Here is an 18,509-nt window from a genome sequence, read left to right on the forward strand (position 1 = left end):
CTAACACCTTGAAATACCTGGCTTTCAAAGAGTCAATTCCCTGAATAAGTCAGTCTGAAACAGAGCATGTAATCTGTGTCACCTCCAAATTATGCTCTAAATATCCAGTTAAACGATCAGTTAAGTAATGTTCCACATTAAGGAACAGAAAGGGAAGGGGCACAACAATAAATTTCACAAATACAGGAAATGGTGCCTGGGAAGGATTTCCCACATTAAACATTTACCATCCAATTCTCTTTCTGCTTGCCTCCCCTGGCCGTGGCTGTTTTATGCTTCAGTGTTTGGGACACCAACAAGAAAATCTTCAAATTTCTATTGCAGATTATAACAAGTTGGTTATTTCTGAGGCACATAATTTACTAACTCTCATGCTATGATTCATGTGTATTCTCTTTTCTTTTTGAGATAGGAAGAATAAAGACTTGCATTTGAAAACCTGTTCTGAAAGGTAGGCAACAAATACCAGAGGATTCCTAAGCTGGACAGATAACAGAATTTACTCAAGACACAGACTTAACAACACCAAGTGTGTAGGTGTCTGGTCTAGTATTAGATACGGAGGTTGGTGGCCCTGCCTGTGGCAGGAGGGTTGGAGCTTGATGATCCTTGAGGTTCCTTCCAGCCCAAGCCATTATATGATTCTATGATCCATCTTCATATTTTATTTTTGAAGTTTTGAGCAATACAAGTTGTTTGTAAAACTAGTGTGGCTCAGTCTTCTCTATTTATTGCTATTGAATTCAGGCAAACTTTATAAATACGTATCTATCAAACTGACATCATCCTGAAGGAGTTTTCTTCTCTGCCTTTCTTTCTACCAATCGACCTTTCTTCCTTTATGTCATTTGTAATCCTGAAGTATCCTTTTTGTTTGCTTTTGAGGATTAATTTTTATTGTTTTCATTGTTTAAATCTCATCCTAACTCCTATCTGCCTTTAACTTTCAAAACCTCTCTTCATTTCAGTGTGCTTCACAGCACATTCTTGTCTTCTGATCCCAGGAAGGCCTTCTGTAATTCCATCTGTCTTTCAAAGGCACTTACCCCTGTAAGATACCAACTGCATCTACAAATATGCTGAGAACAGGCTGCAGGCATAAAGCTGTCCTGCATGAGATTTTGCTGGAGATGTAGGAGCTAACTCTATTCCCTATCTTAAGATTGTGCCCCTTCCTCAGCAGTGTATGCATCCCAGTTGATGTGGCAAACTGGGACAAGGCACAGATAGTCATTTACAATATTTTTCAAATGTATACCTTCTAGATGACAAGGAAATTCTTAGATAGGCTGTTAATTACTCACATGATCTACCGTAACACACATTTTCTCCATTACAATACCTGAAATTAAGACCTAAGTCAATGCCATACCATGGAGGACTTACTGTGAGAAGATACTGGGATTGAATCAGTGTTTCCATAATTTTAATTAATATTTTAAATAAATATTCAATCAAAAATTAGTAAACCTGGAGTCTGGAGAAAAATCTGCAGAAAAAAAGATTGGTAACGGAATGAAGAGAAAACAATGAGCAAGCAGGGGGAAGAACAAAGCCACAGGAGGGCCTGTTTAAGGATAGGCATGGAAGTGTGGCAATGATGTATTTTATTTTGTTTTTATGTTGCTGCAGCTACACAGGAAAGAACACAAAAGGTATTCCCAACATTAGTTCTGGACAACTGGGTGTAACTTTGGTTCCTCATCTTCATCCTCTCAGATGCCTATACAGTCATTACAAAGGGATAAGGACACAGATGAATGCTCATCTTGACTGAAAGTAGACAGAAATTGATGAGTAAAGCTCCCAGTAGAAAAGAACGTGAAGCAATGATACTTCAGCTGGTCTCCACAATTCAGCTGGCCTTCACACGGTTACAGGAATGATGTAGCTGTGCTAACTTCCCAGTCAGATAAAATGAGCCCAGGGAGAGCTCCAGAACAATTGTATCTTGAAAGAGTTAACTTTTTTAAGCTCAGGGATCTGGCATTTGTTTGCCTTACAAAGTTAACATATAGTGCCTTTTGTCGTAACAGCCAGTAACACTAGTGCAAATGCTGTCTCTCAAATTGGAGCCCTTTTCTCTTTGCCTTTTTGCAGGCACACAAAAAGGAAACCTTAACAATTTCAAGCTAGGATTGCAAGATATTGAGCTTACGGGATACTTCTCATTATCTACTACTCCCATTTAACTTTCACATCAAAATAATTTCATTGTCCTTATTACGTCAGTATCTATAACACTATTCATTCCTTTGTGGTGGTCATCCAAACGATCCTATTTGTTACAAGAATTCTGCAAAGAGCAAAGCTGCAGCTCCTATTCAAAAATCCCACGCTAATTCTGATCTAATATTGGGATCGATGTGTATTTGTATTTAATGAGAAGCTGACGACAAGATGGAACACTCTGCACTGAGACATATACTGAAATTTCTGGATGGACCACACTCAAAAATGTTCTGTTTGGTGCAGGACAGTTTCTTCTTTGCATCTGGTCATTCCTATGTAATATGGAATTATAACAGCATCTCCTGTATTCCATCCTTCCCCTTTTCTGCATGATGCTTGGACTATGAAGATCAATGGACCCAAGATGGCTTTGCTACTTCAGGGTAAAGAAGCCTCTCCAGAGGTCACTTGCATTCCAGATGAGCCTATGCAGAACAAATTACTATGATTTACAGACAGATTATTCCTTTAGTTTTAATTTTGTAAACATCAAAAAGTAGTAAACAATTGTCCTGTGGTTTTCTGCAAGTTTCTAATTAAAACTCTCATCTGATTTTTTTTTTTTTTTTTTTTTTTGGTAAAAGATAAAGAAGAGATTCTACATCAGACATACACAGTGAAAAAATCCTGCTAGACCTACTAAGCTTCTTTTACTATTAATGGAAATTCTTCCTTTTTTCAAGAAGAAATGTAGATCTAGTTGAAATCAGAGTAGCAGGAAAGCACTTGTTCCAATTCAGTGCATGCAAACAGCAAGATCTATCAGTAACAGAGACAGCTGTAGACAATGGAACACAGGTGTGAAGCACTTAACTCGTCACAGATAAAATACACAAGCTGAAAGGACGAGGGTAAGCTATTGGTTTTCAACCAAGCAGGAAGTTAATTGAATGTCTAAAGTTGAGAAGAAGCCAGATATGTGGCAATGCTTGTAAGAAATGAGATTTGTAGCACAACATATAAGGAAAGAAGAGAAAGTATGCTAAGTAAAGAACAAGAAACAGGAGTTGCATGTAAATAGGTACATCTAACAAAAATATGTCCAAATAATGGCTACCTTAATGTAATCCATTTTTGTCCCAGGAGCAATTCTAGGAAGCACTAGGAAGTCATCGGGAAACTAGTGCTGTTTTATTTATTTATTTATTTGTTTGTTTGCTTATTTATTTATTTATTTTTTGTATGCAACCGACTGAAGTTTGAGAAAATACTAGAACATACAGTACCCTTGTATTGTTTGTATCTGTAACCAAGAAGACCTAGTCAGGACCTCAATATTCTTGAATCTGTTGACCAGATCTGCGGGTGACTTACAAGTTTAACAGCAGGATTTAGAGAATTCAGAAGGCTGGGCAGAGAGCTACCTATTATACACCACTATGGTGTGCAAGACCTCAGCAATGCTCTTGGAAGAAAATATTTGATCTTTATCTTTCCTGTTCTGAAATCTTCGAGAGTTATGTCTGCTACAGAGAAGGAAGCCCCTAGAAACATTTTCCTGCCTCAGCCTCTTTCCTGCCTTGAAATTTTCCTACTTTACTTACCAGTTGGGGTACGTTGGTCCTCTGATGCTATCAGCGATTTTCCTCCTGCTCCTCAGTCACAGATTTTCTCAGCACAGCCCACCATACTTGTCTGTAGCTTATCTTGTTAGGGCTTAATTTTCCCTTTCATCTCCAACTGAGGAATTGCATCCCTTCTTAACTTTGCTGCATCTCACAAATTCAGCATGCTGTGCTGGTAGCTGCCATCTTTGACAGATCACTGAAATCCTGTCATTTTCTGGTACTGGCCTTGCTTGAGAAGGAGAATGGACTGGGGGACCTCTAGCATCTCTTTCAATCCTACATTTCTGTGATTTCTTACCTTTTCATGGTAGCTTTCTCAGAAGGGCTGAACATCTGGTTGGGCTAAAAAGATAATTATTTTCAATGAGAGCATGATTCTGGTCTCATTATGTAACTTCAAGAGTGCTGCATAATGCTAAATACATTATTAAGGTCCTAGGGAGCTTTCCCAAGTTAAAAAACAAACAAACAAAAAACCCAACAATATTGCAATACTGCAACTGTTCTCTACTTGGAGTTCTGTCTGAATGGCATGATGGAATTATTAATGACACTGACAGCTCTTCACCTCCTTTTTTTTTTTTTCTTTTTTTTTTTACTATTTAAAAAAAAAAAAGGAAAAACAGTTATGGGCTCCTTGTTTCTGTTGTTGATATTTCACTATCTTCAGTGTACTTAGAAAAATCCCTAATGTTTCTACGTATTTGCACAGGTAGGAAGTTTGACCTTTCATGTAGATTTTGCCTTTATTGATATCGTCTGACACAAGTGAAGTCTGCTCCTTTTCAAAGTAATTGGATTAATGCAAACATTTTCAGAGCCTTCCTCAAACTAGTATAAATGGTCTGACATTAAATGAGGTTAAAAAGTCTCCTATAAACTACCACTGCTGTTATTAAATTTAATTAAGATAGAAAAGCAGGCAGTTTAAAAGGGAAAGTGTTGCACAAAAATGGCAGCACAGAAAAATGATTCTGATGTTGCCATTAAAGGTAATTGGAATCAAGGGTTTCTAAACGACAATGTAATTAACAGGCTAATGAATACTATATTGGGATTGTTATTAACAGTGAAATTTGCAAACATTCATAGAAAACTAGTTAGAGATAACACACAACTAGAGATATTACAAGGTAAAAATCCACAACCAAATTATACAGCACTTTAGCTTCTGCTGATACAGTGCTCCTACCACACAGCAGTAGTAAAACCTTTTGCCCTTTCACCCCTTTCTTCTATCAAATTAAGTGATAATTACCAAAGATTTGCTATAAAATGCATGCTTCGAGAAACTCTGGCATTCTAAAATTCCGCATAGATTTCACAAAAGTAGCTGGTATTAGATGTAGCATGCCTTTCCCACTGAGCGTGGTTTGTTTCATTCTGTTGCCAAAAAATGAACAACTATTGTTTGAGCATGAAAATTACCTTTGTGAGTTTGGGCTCAGGCATGTAACTACGAGTCCCCATTGTCTTGAGTCCAGTTGTTAATAGCTGATTTTAGTTGCTGTGCCAGAGCAGCACTTTGATACTAGAGATTCTTCCACAATGCAAAGGTAATCGGTTAGCAAGAAAGTTAATTAAACAGATTTGTGACCAATCTTTTCTTCTGCTTAGTTTCTGAAACATTTTCATTTGTGTTGTACAACCTGCTCTTAACAAGATATGTTTATCTTCTGCTAAAGTTGTCTACTTGCAACACTAAGTAGATCTGACTTTCAAAAAAGGTAGAGAAAAGATAGAGAAACCTCAAAGGACTTATCATATTCAAATATGTTAATGTTGATTGCCCAGAAACTGCAAATGGACAAATATATATGCCCAAAAGGAATATAAAGAATGCCACATAACAGCCAATACTTCTGGTTTTTGTTTGTAGAGACAACATATGCCTAAATTTCAGGATTTCATAAAAAGTCTGAGAAGAAAAAATGTGAAATGCTGATCAGAATTGAAAATAAATATTCTAGTAGTTGAGAAAATATGATGCAAAACTAAATGTGTGATTACAAAAAGGAGGAAAAAAGTAATAAGCACTTCCCAGGAGCCACACTGGACAGATTTTTTCAGACGACTTTATAAAGAATTCCAGTTTATGAGTATTTTTACAGTTCAGAAAGGCTCAGCTTTCCTCAAGAAAAAGAATTTTGAGCGTTCAGACCTGAAGATTCAAATTATAAAATTATGAGCTATAATGTAAATCAGTATCATAAGCTACAGTCAATCTGCTGAATAGGCACATGAAAATTTATACAATTCCCTTTGTCTGTTCAAATAAACATCTGTAGGTAAACATACACTTCATCCTTAACTGGCCCTCCCAAACAAACTGGCGCATATTAAACAAAGTATCAAAATACATCTTCAAACCAACTGAAATACGTATTGTGGGAAACGAGAAAAAGAAAAACAGCTGGAGGAGACAGCAAGAGAAACAAACTAAGGCAATGGCGATCTGGAGGGAAAGGTGGTTCAAACAAACCCAAGGTTCATCTTGTATCTGTCGACTCAAAAATTTTAATTTCTTCATATTCAAGTCCTTTCTTCACAGTAATCACTGTGACATAGAGAAAATTTTAGAGCTACTATTCCTTTGCTGGTATCAAAGACATTGACTTATTTTAACTAAAAATCTCCTTATTAAATGTTTGCTTCACTTTCTTTGGTAAATCCAGAACTTTAAGCTTTGTCCATGCTCGGTTATGTGGACAGAATGAAACAGTTAAAATATCAACAAACTGGTCAAACTGAACTCTCTGAAAGAGACTGCACATTGCAAGATAAAAATTACTTCAACAGTTCCCAGGATGACATCATATCAAAATGTGAAAAGCTGTGTTTGACACACACATTTTTAAGCTTCTAATCCCCTGGAAGGAAAAAGTATATCTTTACTCTTAGATTGCTACTGAAGTGAAATGAACGAAATTAGTTTAATTTGCAAATGGAAGACAACACCTCACAGGCATTCTAAACTTTTCACTTATGCATACTGCTTCAATTGCTTTGCCTTAGTTTCCTTAATCTCTCTACTTTTACATGGGTTAATATCAATGTTTTTATGACAAGTTCAGACTCATGTAAAACACTATTTGATTGTTGATAGAAATGCAATGTGATAAAATAAAAAACAAAACCCACATTATACTACTATGTAGAATGACCTAAAGGAATCTTCCTAAAACTGAGAGCAAAAGCAGAACTTGTAATTCAGGCAAGTATGCTTTGCAATTGAGCTTTGATGCTCCTCAAAGCCAGTGGGAAAAAGCACTGCTTGTTTCAACAAACTAGGAATCAAATATTTCTCATCTTTACCTCAGAGTAAAGGATCACCTTCGTCATGGTATTGACAGCAACAATAAAAGCATTTTTTGAAGTAGTCAATCCTTTTTCTGTTCTACTGCAGATTGCTTTATCTGTCTGAAAGAGGTTGACTTCTGTACAGTTCAGAAAAGAGACGCACACACTGTTTTAAGCTACAGCAGTAGCAAAGATTCAGTCCAGCTAGCTTTCCGTCAGACAAGGCATGTTTCAGCAAATTTGGGGTTATGTGGGGTTAGCATGTTTTAGTAACTTTAGGGCCACATAGATTTATAAGCATTAAGTCATATATTCACAGGCAGCAACTAGTCCTGGTCTTCAAATCACAGTATGTTCTATTACTGTGTGCAGTGGTAGCCTTGGCAATGAAGACAATAACATGTCAAGAAATCTAACCCTCCCAAACGATGAATAGATGACTGCTACCTTTTGCAATTACTGTTTCCACCTCTCTTGTGCAAAGTCCCATGCCTTTAGGCATGGTGGCAGGACCAAGGAGTGAAGGAAAAGGGACAATGTCTGTAATCCTCAGCCTGAGATTTTTTCCTAGTTCGCGTTAACTCAAGGTCCAATCACCAGCATAAAAGTTAACATTTACATTTCTTCAAACTCTTGACTAGCTCAACAAAATGATGATTTGTAACTTGACAAATCACAGTTCACACACCTCCTTTCCACGTTGATGAAACACCTTACTTCCATCAGTTACACTAATGAAAACTCATCTCACAGTTGCTTAGATTATAAAGCTTTGAAAAAATAAAAGCTTAATTTCTGTAGAACAAAATCTTCATTGACTGCAGACAAAAATAATCCACAATGCACAGATAGAAACGGAGCAAAAAGTTAACATTTTTTAACTATACATATTTTTGGTCTAGAATACATTAAGGTCCTTCATTTATAAATGTGCAAGGGAAACTGAATTCTAGGATGTTTCTAGTCAAGAAGATGAAGCTTATAAAGGTCAGTTAATGTAAAGAAAGTTTCCATACTACTTACTATGAACAGCATACAGCAAATAACTATTAATTTCTGGCTTTCGTATAGCACTAAAACAAAGATAATACTTGAATTTGCAATACTATTTCCAAATATATAAAAGAAAGCAATCTTAACAAAGTCAAGATTTGTTCACAAATAGCAAAAGATCTGAATTTACAATGTAGGACTTCTGTACTACGTGTAATCTTTTCACATGACTAAATTCCTCCATGCAGAAAAAAATGGCATCCCCTGACATTGATTGGTTCTTGCTGAATGTTTATGGAGACCAAACAGTGGATGTGAGCACAGTAGGAGATGGGTGGTGAGTTTCAGCAGTGGCAACAGCAGCCTAAAAGACAAGCCATGTTCTTAATGGCCAAGCAGATCTTCATGAGCTTGGCATGCATGCTCATGTTCATTGCTGGTGAAAAGGCATTGTTAATGGGCGGCTATGTTGAAAAATAGTGTTTTGTAGCTGAGAATTTGCTCTATCAAATACTATTATGGTGCTCTTTGTTAGAGTTTTCATGTAAGTAAATAGAAGACATTACTTCTGGAATGACATATATCTGTTCACTATATCAGTTCATCAGACATTATGATACTTTGACCTGAAGCTTGTCTAAAAACTTACAAACTTTATTGGACTATTCTGAAACATGAAACTGTTGAGCTGCCCTCAGCATTTACTTTTTTTTTTTTTTAATTTTGAAATAAATAATCAGTTTCCGTTTCCTTTCAACATGTCCTTTTGTCCTCTCTTCCATTTTGAAATAATGCTTGTAAATTTTAGTAGAATGCCTATTATTTCACACTGTCCCAGTGTGAACAGAGTCAAAGGTTTTAAAAAACCAATTAAGTTGGTTGTAGTTTTTACAACACAAATCTTTTTAAAGCCTTAAAGATATCATCTGCATATCTACTAATTCACCCTGTTAATCTGCCACATAGAATCATCAATTTTTTCAAGTCAGTGCTTTCTTCTGTCCTTGTAATTCCTAGATATGAAGATCTTCCATAAATCCTCCTCAAGAAATCTATGTTAATGGTTTCACCCACAGGATCATTATTTCCGGTACCATTTCTACATGACAGTAATGTAAAAGTGAACTTTTCAAAATGGAAACTCATCTTAGGAAACCAACCCTTTCCTATAAATATCTATCCCATACATGTCAATTGGCAAGCTACTTTTTATTTGTTACAACCATGAAAGAAAAGAAAGACATGGAGCTCTTGGAAGGAGTTCAGAGGAGGGCCATCAAGATGGTCAGAGGGCTGGAGCACCTCTCCTATGAAGAAAGGTTAAGGGAACTGGGCTTGTTTAGCTTGGAGAAGAGAAGACTGGGCTCATTGTGGCCTTCCAGTATTTGAAGGGAGCATATAAACAAGAGGGGAAAGACTGCTTACAAGAGCGGATAGTGATAGGACAAGGGAGAATGGTATTCAGCTGGGTCAGGGGAGGCTTAGTTTAGACATTAGGAGGAAGATTTTCACACAGAGGGTGGTGACACACTGGAACAGGTTGCCCAAGGAGGCTGTGGATGCCCCATCCCTGGAGGCATTCAAGGCCAGGCTGGATGTGGCTCTGGGCAGCCTGGTCTGGTGGTTGGTGACCCTGCACATAGCAGGGGGGTTGAAACTAGATGATCTTAGAGGTGCTTTTCAACACAGGCCATTCTATGATTCAATGAACTATTATAACAACAGAGAAGAAAGCTGTCTCATATTTTGCTTTGTGTAGAAATGTAGTTACTCTGGAAGTATAAATTTTAAAATCATCTGTACTGGAAGACAGTGTTCTGGATTGAAATTAGATGATCTTTGAGGTCCTTTTCAACCCAAGCCATTCTATAATTCCATGACGGTCACGTAGTAGCAGAACTGCAGAAAATTATGCAATTTATACTAGTTGATGTTTCTTTGGCTGACATGTGGATCATTGAAGTCATAGAAGAAAAATTTAAAAGTTTAAGAAGCATGCTCTTATTAGAAGTAAAAGTGCACAGAACAGGTAGTGAACAAGTAGGAACTATGAACCATGCATGACCTCTACTTAAGAGCTGATGTGAATCACTGCGACAGCTTGCAGCTTTTTGCTGTCTAAGACATCTCTGAAGGACATAAGGGTAGCAATGGTAACAGTCCCAGCACCCTTCCTTTGCTCTCATTCTCTCCCCAGATGCTTCTGGTCAGTGTACAGCAGGCAGATTGAATTCTGGGCTTTGGGTTTGACAGAATACAAGACTTAGTTTTCCTTCCCTTTGAGAAACTGTGACTGAAGTGCTACGGTCCAAGCTGGCAGAAAAATAGGTACAAAGTTCCTATCTTTAAAACAGGGGCAGAAAGAATGAGAGCACTACATCCAGACAGATATCTTCCATTTTTGAAAAATTACCAGAAGAAACAATCAGAGAAAATGTCAATGCAATGAGTGAGAAGCCAACACATTTTGATATGGACAAATTATGCCCAATTATCCTTCCTTACGTGACAGTTTAACAAGTCTAAATGGTAGAGGAGGAGCTGTAACTGTCATGTTGTCCTGACTTCAGTAAAATTTTTGACATACTGTTGTATAAAATTAATATAAGCAAGTAAGGAATTTCCAGCATAAATGGGCATAGTTGGAAGGCTGGAGTCAGGAGTGTTTCTCACAGAAGAATTAATGTAATATAAAGACAGGAAAACAGATGAGTCACCCAATATTATTCATGCAGTTTCTCTCGTGATGCAGTGATCAAATGAAAGCTGTGCTGACAAAATCTCAGTACTAGATGAAAGGAATGAACCATTTTTGGAAGGGAGGACCAGACTGCATAATAACCTTGAAAAACTGAAAAAGTGGCCTAAAATACAACATGAGAAGGGTGAGTGGAAAAGATGCATAGTCAGGTGCCCAAATAATGCATGGGGATAACCAGCTATGGCCCACCTTCTGGAGAGGGCAGCCAGTTGCAATCAACTATGTGGTGACAGAAGCATGCAAATGAGAAAAATGGGACCAGAAGTAGTCTACACACAAGACTGGAAGAGAAGCTCAGCCAGAGGTTAGAGGGGAGTCAACAAATCACGAACAGCACCAGGAGATTCTGAACAGCCCTTAAACATAGAAAAGGCATAAAAATACTCAACCTTTCAGCTAACTCAGAGTCAGTAGGTGAGAATGGATATTTCAAACACATTTTCTCTCTGTCTACTCATTCTTATAGGAAGAAATATCACCTCTGGGTCCGAGTTGGAGCAAAAAGTGCTCCAACTTTCTTCTGCTTCTCTAGAATTTCTGCTCACTTTTAAGACCTGATTCTCTATTACATGTTTTCTCTTTCTTCTGTTTTCCTGTGTTTGCCACAGGATCCTACCTCTGTTGTGCAGCTCTCTTGTATGTTATATTCTGCTATATCTCTGAAGTTCTCATCACACAGGAGGTTTTGTAGACCTCTTCATTAAAGATCTATATGGTGTGGCTTAGGCACCCATGAACATGCCTTGGATTGGAAGAAAAGACTAAACAATGTCAAAAAACCATACCACAAAACATTTACATTTCAATTTTTCACCAGTTTTAACAAAGAGGAAGATGATAACTCTGAAATTGTTTTATACATACAATGGAAGAACACTCTATACACATCACAAAGATTAGTGATGCATTTTTAATTAAGAGGATGTGTAATCACAGATAAAAAAAAATCATTTAAATCTGAAGAAATAGTCTCCTTGTTCTTAAAAAATGTGGGAAAAAGAGCAAGTAAATGATTATATCATATACCATTTATGATTGGTACATAATTGGTAAAAGTTCTGATCCTAACACTTTTAGACAAAGACAATCTGATATACAGTGTTACCTCATGAATTACTTGGCGAAGGAAGCCTTCTGCTCTTGACCAAACTTCATGGTGAGTGAAGTTGCCTTCTTATGATAGCAAGTGCTCTTCAAAAGAGTCAACATCATCATGAAATCTAAATTTTACACTGTAGAGAAAAAGTATAGGTGGAGACTAGAGCTGGACTTCCTATTTCACATGAGCGTGTCTTAGACAATAATCAGAAATTACGTACTAGCTGTATGTAGTAGAAATCTCTAACTGCAGAATCTCCACTGATATAAGTATATGGAAGGGTTTGCAAGAAAGTGTAACATCAGCAGGAATCCATTAAATCCACTTCAATCTCTCCCCTTAAGCCTCACAATACAACTTAAAAACAGGGAACCAGTTACAGTGAGAGATGCGTAAAAGTAGGTGCTCTTTGGAAACTACCTAAGTAGTACCCACACTGACTTCTCTTACCTGGCTTGAAAGTTTACTACTTAATATCTTCATTACACTGTACTTACAGACTAGCACAAGCATTTGTTCATTAAGTGCATTCATGAATTCTAGGAGCCGCATATCAGTACTTGCATTTTCAATTGCAAAACCTTCTATAGTCTCATTAATTCCCTTCTATTGTGATAAAGCCGTGACTTTTTTCAGAGAAATACTTCATTATACTGATAAAGATGTGCTCATTCAGTATATACATATGAATTCTATTTAAATTTTGAATATTTCTGGATGCTACTGTTTAGTTTTATTTGACAAAGTGTGAAGACACACCAATGCTGGAAAACATAACAATTCTCACCCCATAATACCTTTTTGCAGGTTCTATTTTTCCGTACATTTTCATCTCTGCAGAAAATACCATAATCTGTTGAGGCACTTTTATCTTTTATTTCAGTGCATAGAAACTGTGATCCAAACATACTGACTAGTTGTAGGCTTACTGTCAGTTTCCCCAGTTCAAAAACTATACCTATTGCAGCTGCAATCTAAAGGGCAACTGCTGCTCTACACTCTGCTAAGACACTGACCAGAAAACAGCCTTCGGTCTTCCTGTATTTTGAGGGATCTCTACAGACTGTGAGTCCCTCTCCATCTTACCAAGACGTTGAAGTCATTTAATCAGAACTGGGGAACATACTGAATTTTCACACAGTTAAGTCACTTTGTATGGAACATATCTCAGGGACCTTTCTGTTTCCCTCTGCATGACCAATGCCTGGCCATGGGTCTCAGCCGGTTCAGTGGCCCTATCCCAGAAATGTTGCCATAAATATCCTGTCTTTTGCTGCCTTCAAGATGTTTGAAGTACACATGGATTAATCAGGGAAATAGAGATTGGAAAATCCCTTCACATTTCTTTTTATCTGTCATTTTATGATGTCCTATAATGAAATTCAGTAACTTTGGCTAGACAGTAGAGTGAGAAGGAGAGGTTAAAAAATGGAGAATTTCTGTTCTTATGCATACTGAATATTTCTTTATCCCTTGCAGTGCCAACAAAAACAGTGGCATGCCGTTCAGATGAAGCTGTTTCTTCTGAATAACAGATGCTGAGGGAAAATGTAAAAAATAACATACAGGAAAAATGGCTGATGTGAGGACAGTTAGTTATAAAAAAAGTCCCAACAAAACAACAAGGATTAAGATTGATACATCCAAGCAAATTGTTTAGCCAAACTGCTCTGAGAAAAAGAATTCCCGCGCATCATCCACACATCATCTAAGTGTTTCAGCTTCTTTCTCATGTAACATTTGATTCTTCAATTCATTGTTTTGGAATTTCTGATGAGAAACATTTATAAAAGCTTGTCTAGTAAAAAGTCTCAGACTTTGACTGACACCTGTCTTGAGTGTTGTGCTTTAAACTTAAGAATGACATACTTTTAAGGGGACACTGAGATAGGGATTCTGCCTCGAGGCATATCCAGTATAGTCAAAAATATTTAGATCCAAAAAAGGCTTGTACAAGCTCTGCTAATGGGCCTCATTCAGGACATTTCCCAAGGCGCTGCATGGAATTCCAGCTACTTAGATCAGAAGGTTCCCAATCATCTAGAGTCAGGTGGCACAACACGTCACTTCAAAAATGCATTTAAGTACAGAATTTTTCCTGTGCTACCTAGCTGGGAGATTAAATAAGGAGTAGGTTCCCTGATAGTTTTGCGGGGTTGGCACCGCAGATCTCTACATCAGTAATCAGCAGGATTTGGGAAGTTACCACCCCCTACACTCAGCTCTAGTGAGACTGCGCTTTGACTACTGCTTTCAGGTTTGGGTCCCTCACTACAAAGAAGACATTGAAGCTTTGAAATGTGTCCAGAGAAGGGCAACTGAGCTGTGAAAGCTCTGGAGCACAAATCTTATGGGAAGGAGCTGAGCGAGCTGGGATTGTTCAATCTGGAGAAGAGGATGCCCAGGGGAAACCATATCACTCTCTACAGCTGCCTGAAAGGAGTTGTGACAAGGTGGGAGTTTGCCTCTATTTTCTCAGAAGATTTGGGAAGGCATTGGCACAGGCTGCCCAGTGAAGTGGTGGAGGTCACCATCCCTGGAAGTGTTTAAGTAACGTGTAGATGTGACACATAAGGATGTGGTTTAGTGGGCATGGTAGGGCATGGAAGTGATGGGTTGATTGTTAGACTTGATTATTTTAGTGGTTTTTCCAACATTAATGATTCTATGATTGACTCTATGACCACAGAGGCAGTGTGAGCTGGGAGAGTTTTGCGGTCTATTCAAAGCTGATAAAGGAGAAATAACACAAGTGTAACTACAGAGAACTGTTACAGTGATGTGCCTTTTGGGATGCTAGCCAAACCACATTTGTAAACATTATTCTGTAGGATTTTTTGTTTATATTTAAATTTATGGAGTAACTCAATCCTGGAAAACTTTTAGGCTGCAATATTGCATATATGCTGTTGAAATAGAATAGTGCTAGTTTGTGGGGCATTAAACGTAACACTTAAAATCAAAGATTCCTCACATGAGTCCAAGTAGGCACTGAAGATTACTCTGCATATTTCTATGATAGCTTTTTTCATAGATTTTCACAGATTCAGAAACATATTTCTACTAATTTAAAGCCTTAAATGCCTTTCCCTTTGTTTTGGTTTTGCAAACTTAGCAATTGATATGATTTTGCTTGGAAACATTATCTCTTTAAATAGGAATAGCTTGTAGTTAGTGGCAATAGCTCATAAATTATAACTTGCCAGAAATACTATGCACACTTCTGAAAGACAGCATATTAATGTCTCTCCACATGTGTCTAGAAATTAAATAGCATTTGTGAGATGAAAGAAGTTTTTAATAAGTAATATGAAGAGTCTATAATTTAGAACATATTATAATATAATATGAAAAGAGACAGACTATCTAAAGTGCTTTACTAACCATGAAGCAGAAATACCCAGGTTTTTAAAGAAGGCACACATACACAGTCATTTGTTCAGTATATTACGTGTTCTGTTACAGCAATTACTCTCCCACATAGTTATTTCAGACTTGTATATTGGTTTATGTACTGGTATGGAACTGATACAGGATAGATTATAATTTACAGAGAAATGCACCCTCATCACACATACTTAGAATGAATCATAGTATGGTTTGGGTTGGAAGGGACTCCTCTGTCCTCTCTTTTTCAGGGGTAAAGCACTTTGTTACTGTCACTAGAAACAAAACTCACCTTAGCTCAAATGCCCAACTTTTAGAATAGTGTGATGATGAGTACCAGCTGACTAAGATGTGTCTCCTCAGAAGCTGAATGCTTTTTCCTCCTGAGTTACATCCTCTGGCTGCCACACTGGAACTGGGAGGAGATAAAGTTGTCCGTGTTTATCAGTTATATATATCCACTCTTTCACCTAGGGGAAGAAAACAATAGTACTTTCAATCTCCTATGCAGTAATTCATAAGACTGATAACTGAGAGTGCAGTAGTTCAGCTCTGCAGAATAAAATCAAGCACAGCAGGAGGAGACAGTATTCAAACTGCAGATACTTTCCTCTGCACCAAGATGTACGCTTGGTTATAAGGACTCTAAAAATTTTGGAATTCAGTTGATGAAAATCATTGTGATTATCAAAGTATAACATCTTATCAGATCATATTTCTTGTCAGAAGGGTTCAACTTCCAGACTGGTTTTTGAAAAGAGTCAATATGAGACAGTATGTGAGAAAAGAATGGTGCAGTCTCATCTTTAAGCATTTGGAAATTTACCAATAAAAGCTGGGAATGAGATGAGTCAGCTGGGAAACTTCCTGGAACTTCTTCCACAAAAGCTGCCATTTTTTTTTTCAAGACACACAGACCTCATTGCCGAGAAGAGTCTTCCTTTCTTCCTACATCTTCACTTTTGCTCCTGAGCAATACTTTGTGCTCCATTTTTACTCCTCTAGTAACATAACTAGCACTAATTTCAAACAAATTCATTTCATGAAATTACAGGCAAACACTTATGAGTAGAACAAAACAAAACCTGCAGGTTTTTTCACCTGTTGTGAAGCCACACCAAAAAGTTTGGGTGATACTGCTTCAAATCAGGAAGGTCATGTTTGAATTTCCAGTTATTCCATTTTATTTTCAACATGATATTCATACATCTCCTTTGACTTTACAGTTTACCTGATGTAAGTTATTCACAGTCTTTGTCACTGTGTTTATAACAGTAAATTACAATTTAGTAGCTCTTTGGTAAGAGTAATGACCAATATCTTGTCAAATAGCCTGTGTCCACTGTGAAAGAAACTTGCATAATAAAAGAATAATAGTAAATGAAACTTGCATAAATTAGAAGTGGATATTTTGCTCCTGAGAAAGTATAAGAATTATGTACGTTAAAAATGAACATCTTAATATAGATATTAGCATTTAGATGACTATAAAACATCCCTTGTGTATTTAGGAAGCACATTTTTGTGCTATCTCCAGGCTGAAAAGCCCCAAATCTTTCAGTGTGTCTTTGTAGGAAACGTGCTCCTTTGATCATTTCTGTGGCCCTCCTCTGGACACACTCCAACAGGTCCACATCTCTCTTGTACTGAGGACTCCACACCTGATGAATTAATAGGTAAGTTCCTTTGGTTTAAATATTCATCTAGGCTGCTGCTTTTTCCTGCAATGCTGGCTTCTTTTTGTTTGCATTATTGCACTTTGCCATAACAAGAATTCCAGTTATGTTTTTACTTTTATTTTCTCTTTCTAATGTTGCCTAGTTTTCCAGCAGCTGCCAGTGGGGGGCAACCTCCCATGCCTTCACAACAATTTATAAAATTATATTAACTCTCCATTTAACCCTCCCTAGCGAGGCAGTCTACAAGGACCACGGTACAGTGATCACACTGATACATTGTCATGTCAGTGTCCCTAGAAAGCACGAATTTGTGAGTTCTGCTTTTGTGGCTTGGGTAACATTACTGTAAGTTGTTGTGCTTTTTCAGGGCTAATGACTCTGAATCAGTTCCTGTACAGAAGTTAATCAGTGTGGCTACATTTCTTTTTGTGCCTTCCACACAGAAGGAATGCTGGGCCCAAGTGTTGGACCGCAGGATATAATATGCGCTTGCACTGAGAAGTGACAACAAGCTGCTTCATGTAAATGATATTGCCATGCAGCCATCTAGAACCACTAGAAACAGTTCTAGTCCCTGCTTCTTTATTTTATGATGGCTGCTGAAGATACAGAAGTCTCGTTTAGATCTTTTAATATATTTTCTGAATTTGGCTGCAATAAAATATTCTAACACAAGAAACTAATTGGTATTTTTATAAATAAATGGCTTTATAAATAGCTTTCCCGGGAAAAAAAAAAAAAAAAAAAAAAAGCTATTTCACTGAGAAACAGAAAGGAAACACCTAACCCTAGAAGCTCATTTCTTGCTCAATTAGGAGAATTACTAGGTCCATTGCTAAAACCTTCTCATTTAACTGTAGAGTATTATCATCACCTCACAGAGCAGGCATACACAGAATAATAACCAGAACCCAGAGTGATGCAGAAGAGGACTGCATGGATAGAAAGTACTATTTTCACTCTTGCCTGCAGAGTATGTGACCTCTATGTATTTAAGTGATGATGCCTGGAAACCTTAGAGAACTCCCATGGCTACCAGGTCTTACCAAGACCATAATGCAAGTTTAACTCGCTGTAAGAAAGGCTTTCCAACATGAGGTGACTATGCAGGACTGCAGGATTACAGCTACTGTGCCTTTGGTTATCATAGGTGCTAAAGCCACACTTATCCTAATGACAAAAATCCACAATTTTCTAGCTCAGTGCAATTCATAGAATACTTTTCCAGCAACTTTAGAAGGCTACTCTTCTGACGTCACTTGTGCCAAACATACCTCTCTGCTCTGTGATCCCACAGCATGCTAGATGCTGTTCCCCTCTCAGCTCTTTTCTGCCAGTCCTCTTCCATGGCCATGCTCTTCTTTCTTGGGGTTGCCACAGAAAGCAATTACTCTTTCTCCTGCAGTGTCTGCTTCAAGAAAAGGAGGAATTACAGCAAAAAGCTACAGCTTTCAAATTAAGGAAGTCTTCGGAGCTCTGTCTGAGAGCAT

At 37.5% G+C, this 18,509-nt stretch overlaps 1 long non-coding RNA gene across 1 annotated transcript in view; it reads right to left on the reverse strand.

The window, feature by feature from the left end:
• LOC104910533 (uncharacterized) overlaps positions 1 to 18,509 on the reverse strand; it is an 85,040-nt gene that overhangs the window by 32,857 nt on the left and 33,674 nt on the right. The window contains exons 11-13 of the long non-coding RNA XR_014882826.1: positions 18,294 to 18,427; positions 15,633 to 15,810; positions 11,960 to 12,086 (exon numbers count right to left, since the gene is read on the reverse strand). This is a non-coding gene — a long non-coding RNA (uncharacterized LOC104910533). The remainder of the gene's footprint in view (positions 1 to 11,959; positions 12,087 to 15,632; positions 15,811 to 18,293; positions 18,428 to 18,509) is intronic.

Source organism: Meleagris gallopavo, chromosome 4 (genome assembly GCF_905368555.1).
Source record: "Meleagris gallopavo chromosome 4, MGAL_WU_HG_1.1, whole genome shotgun sequence".
NCBI lineage: Eukaryota > Metazoa > Chordata > Aves > Galliformes > Phasianidae > Meleagris > Meleagris gallopavo.